Source organism: Pseudophryne corroboree, chromosome 2 (genome assembly GCF_028390025.1).
Source record: "Pseudophryne corroboree isolate aPseCor3 chromosome 2, aPseCor3.hap2, whole genome shotgun sequence".
Lineage (NCBI taxonomy): Eukaryota > Metazoa > Chordata > Amphibia > Anura > Myobatrachidae > Pseudophryne > Pseudophryne corroboree.
Window position 1 is genome coordinate 790,232,143 of NC_086445.1, and position 5,505 is coordinate 790,237,647.

General features: G+C 42.1%; 1 pseudogene; it reads right to left on the reverse strand.

The window, feature by feature from the left end:
* Nucleotides 1–2,127: 2,127 nt before the first annotated feature.
* On the reverse strand, nt 2,128–2,246 carry LOC135051471 (5S ribosomal RNA; annotated as a pseudogene).
* Between the last annotated feature and the right edge of the window lie 3,259 nt (nt 2,247–5,505).

Below are 5,505 nucleotides of genomic sequence, written 5' to 3' on the forward strand. Positions count from 1 at the left end.
CAATAGATACGGAGCTCGGCAGCAACTCCTACGGAAACCTGACTCCGTTGTCTCACCCTCGTAGTCTGCTTACGGATTATGTCTGCCCAACTCCGATGCCCCCCGGTCTTAGTTGGAGACAAGGCGTAAACTGAGACGGGATGATGACAAGGGGAACCTCTAACTAAAGACAGAAATACAGAGTTAGGGGCGCTACGGAACTAAATGAAGGTATACGCGGCTCAGCTGCCAAGACTAACAACAAAGGCAATGCTGTCCACACGCCTACATGACACTGTCGTATACCAGCGAGGACAGCCAATGCAGAACCTCTGCAGAAACTCCAAAACAAATATAACAAGACGCTGCGGCCTAGGCCGAGGAATGCGGCAGAGCCGCTACTCACGGAACCAATATGAACACAGGCAGACGGACGGGAACCCCAAAGCCGCAGTCACAGGCTCACAGAACAGGAAAGCCGGACATATATCTTTAACAGGCTCCGGACAACAGGACTCAGGACTCTGGGCTACTGGATCACAGGAACACACCAGGGCAGGAAGCAGCTCACAAGAAGCTGACAGGTTCTCACTGAAGGTAAGAATGCAGGTGGACTGTAGTAACTCCAGATTCTGCCAGAACTGATTATGCAGGATTCCACTATAAACAGGGCCTGGACACCGATACAATATAGGACATGAAACAAACCAGGAACATTCAGGTATCTTTTACAAATGTCTATCACCAGCTCCGAACTGCATAACTAGCTAGGTAATAAGGGAACACACCCCAATCAGGATGGCTGGAACTCAGGCACAAGGTAATTGCACAAACACCTGCAGGTGAGAATTAACCCATAGAAAACAGGCTGCAATTACACAGACTCACCACCGGCGGCCAACAAGAGTCTTCTAAACAGGTACAGGGGAAATCCTGGCATGTAAACAGAACTATAGTACAAAATACATAAACGGAAAGCAAACAGGAATGAACCACTACTTGTGGTTCATAACAAGCTGATGGAGGGGCAGGTTCAGGAGTGTTTGCTGGTGCTCCAATTCTTCGGGCCACCGACAGCATCTCTTGCATGCCCCTGTCATTTTAAAAAAAATTCTGCACCACCAAATTAATTGTATGTGCAAAACATGGGACGTGCTGGAATTTGCCTACATGTAACGCACGCACAATATTGGTGGTGTTGTCCGATGTCACAAATCCCCAGGAGAGTCCAATTGGGGTAAGCCAATCTGCGATGATGTTCCTGAGTTTCCGTAAGAGGTTGTCAGCTGTGTGCCTCTTATGGAAAGCGGTAATACAAAGCGTAGCCTGCCTAGGAACAAGTTGGCATTTGCGAGATGCTGCTACTGGTGCCGCTGCTGCTGTTGTTGCTGCGGGAGGCAATACATCTACCCAGTGGGCTGTCACAGTCGTATAGTCCTGAGTCTGCCCTGCTCCACTTGTCCACATGTCCGTGGTTAAGTGGACATTGGGTACAACTGCATTTTTTAGGACACTGGTGAGTCTTTTTCTGACATGAGGGGAGGGAATACCGCACAGGAAATATTGAATATAGAAAGTTAATTTTCTAAACCAAAATCAGGTAATTGTAAGAAAACGCTGTTTTCTAATTCTGATATTATTTGGTGGTGCATCCTGAGTCAGTAGGGGAACGTAGACAATATGGAAGAGAAGAAGACTCTTTTGTGGGCGCACTCTTTACTTTACATAAATATAGAAAATAGTCAAAGTAGATAAAAATATAAATTTTAATAATTCAACAAAATAATTTCTACACAATTAAGACAGTTCGTGGTTCATCAAGAAGATAGGGGTGGTCAAATAATTAACAAAATATTTGAAATAGCACCATGTGCTGATATATAAGAAACTGGATTTTGGCTGATGGAAGGAAATTCTGGATGTTATATATTCAGTGGTATATTGTGCTAATAAGCCAATTACTGTTATGCATTTCCCTGTAATATAGTCTGGATACTGATGGTGCTTAAGAGTAGTATGCCACTGTATGGTCTCCTGCCAGAGAAGATAAGAACGGAGAGGGCGGCAGGGGGACAGGCAAAGAGTGGAAATTGGAGAGCAGTGTAAATCTGCTGTCAGTGTTAGACACTATATGGGCTCAATCAAAGAGCTCTACTGCACTGAGTATTCCTCAATGGTCACCCACTTGAGTACTAACCCAGCCCAACACTGATTAGCTTCCGAGATCGGACGGTTTCGGGCGTCTCCAGTGTGGTATGATAGTAGAGGAAATGACCAATATTACGGAGCTCTGGAATCACTGATGAGAGTTCACGAATTTACAAAGTTATTCAGGACAGATACCAGACATAGAAGAAATTAGATGGATCTGCTGCCAATGTTAGACAGGGACTCAACCCTGAATCACTGGTGAGAGTCCACGAAAGTAAGGATTGAAAGAAAGATAAGTAGATAGTGAAAAGGTATAATGGGGTTTAAATCCAGATGTGGCAATAGTAAATAAACTGGAATAATTACATTATCATTGGAAAATGTTGCCTAAACACAGGGTGCCTGAAATGCCAAAGCAAAGATAAGGAGAAAAAATTAATAACAGAGTACCAGCTATGGGAAAGTATCCAATATGATTTATCGGTACTTAAAAGTAGCAATGAGGTTGTAACTGAATTGCATCTAGAGTGTAGCTGTTACAAAAGTTTCCACTACAGGTTCTCAATACCCCAACAGGATATAGCTATATAGTAGTGAAAATAGAAATGATATGTCCAGACTGGGGAGGATCTATTAAGGTTTTTAGATTGGATCACTGCCAATAATATCACATGCAGAAAAATGAAAAATGCAGCATTATAACATAATACATTAATATGGCAGTTATTTATATAAGGCAGGCAAGTACCTATTAGCACAACGTCCATCTAGTATATAAATTGTATGATAGTAGAGTGATAGTGGCAAGTGCTCACAGGAGCAAATGAGAGAAACATATTTAAATTGTTACGTGCCTGTAACTCCCAATCTACACTGTATAGTAAGATTGCTATGGATAGTGGGAAAAGAGAGTTGATATTACCCGCGCCGAAAATGGGGTAGAATCACCCCTTCTACAGTCTTGACACCCGTCTCCTTGCAAAAGGTGCTGGCAGTCTTCTAAGAGCCCCGGGCATCTTAAATGATGGGGGGAGTTCAGGAGCCGCCGGTCCGATGGTGTCCTGTCGGACACAAGCCGCCGTCAGACATCCGCTGCTGCAGTCAGCCGCAATAGGTATGGAGTGGAAGTCAGGGGAGACGGAGGATACGGGCACGGGTCAGATAACGTCCGAGGTTCCGGTCAGCCAAAAGATCAGCGGTTGTATCGGAATACGCGTTTCACCCGTTCGCCGGGCTTGATCACTTCCTGTTGTGGTCTCGATCCCAGCAGGTTTTTTAAAAGGAGGTTCAATCAGTATCATCCAATCAAAACGGAGGGGGTGTATGAGTACTTTGATTACCCGCTGAGGTTTTACGGCTGGAATAATCCGGATAATTAACACTGAATCACTGGTTGATTGACAGGAGGAGCCGTTATCCATGTGAACAAAAAATAAAGAGAAAAAAAGAGTTTTAAAACACAACCCAAATAAAGTTCTTATTGACCGGATAATAAATCATATGCAGCATGATGCAAAGCTGAATTAGGTGGATGCAGGTAATTAATCTAATATTGCAAACCCAATAAGAAATAATAAAAATAATAATGAAAAAAGTAGCATGATTAGCCCATATAAATGAATATTTGATATTACTTATTAAAGTGATTAGATTAATAAGTGCGGGTAGTCCCGCACTGATTTGTAGGTTTGTGACAGTTTACAATTCGGAGCCCCAAGAGGGAAAGCTACCTCATGGCACTGGTAGTAATTACATCTTGGCCATGAATATATTGTCACACAGTATTGTCCAAGTAGGCTGATAAAAATGATTAATTGATGAACTGTTACTACACAAACAGCGGTCCTGGATACGAAATAATTAATTGTCATTAATTTATAATAATTAGATATGAATTGCTATAGGTGATAAAACAAGGTTAGGTATATATTTCTCTCAAATTGCTTGGTGATTCGAGAAATGTTGATTATATGGCACGTATATAAGATATAGTGGGGTGCCGCTGCTGGTCAAGTGTAATAGTCGCAAGGTCAGCGGTCCTGAGACCGGACAGAAAGGCTCCCTGATAGGGCTAAACATTAGCCTTAAATAAAAGTGATCGTTCATAATCAATAATAATGCAGTGTCTCACTTATTAATAATCATCATCATACGGTATCCTGTATAAACAGTAGATTGTTAAGGTATTGATGTTAATTACATGGGACATGTCTGCTCTTGATTGCGGTTAATATGTGGGTCAGAGATGCTAAATAATAATGTCGCATAGTCCGTAATACTGAAAGCGGGCATAGAAGGGGAAGAAAGAAAAGGAAATGGGAGGGAAATGAAGAGGCTTCCTAATAGAGCTGATGAACTGAGAAATTAGGAGAGTCCTCCGTGGTGACCCAGCAATGTTTCATATGCAAGTTGAAAAATGTTATTGTATATCTGAGTAAACACGGATACATGCAAAATTAGGGGATCTCCCCATAGGTCAGAGAAACTGGTTACTGTTGCCGAATATTGGGCCCTTGACAAGTGATGATTGTGTTTATAATGTCTAATTATGAACACATAGTAAGGCACTGTTCACTGCCTAAGGTTGGGTGTAATTGTGGGGCTCTAGTTCAAACTGTAAGGGATGAAAGGTGGAGAATTAATATGTATAGGAATGATAGTGAAACCAAAGGGATGGGTTGGAGGGTGGGGTTTGAACTAAGAGATAAAGTTGATGTGTGCACTTAACTGAGTAAATAAGTGTTGAAATCAAGTGCTTATAAACAGGTATAATGGGGTACGTGAGGCCCGTGGGATATTAGTGGGAATGAATATCATCGGTGAATAATTGAGAGTGACTGTTCTAGTGTTCTGGTAAAAATCTGGGAAGGGTAAAGGGGGAAGGGTATAAGTTGGGAGTGCGTGCTGGATACACTATATATATACACACACATACACTCAAACACATAAACATATGGAACACAGGTGTATGTGTGGATGAAACGAAAAGTGAGAAAATAGTGATTTTGTTGTAAATTGGTCGGGTGGGTGTGGAGTATAAGAAGTCGTGGGACTATATGTAATTATGCTGAGGGTGTGGACATTAGATAAGCGAGTATACACACATGGTATAAAGTGATATTCGTATCATATAAATACGCTGTAATTGATGTACTCATTTAGGCCTGCTGGTTTTAGTCCCCCCAACTTGAAAGTCCATTCGCTTTCTTTCTTAATCAGTTCTTTACTTAGGTCACCCCCGCGTATGCCCAAGTGAATTCTGTCTAGACCAAATGCTCGCATTTCACATGGGGAATCATGATGTTGAGCATGGAAATGCCTTGCTACTGATGTCAATTTTTTGCCTTTCTGTAGATCAGACGAGGCATTTCTGAT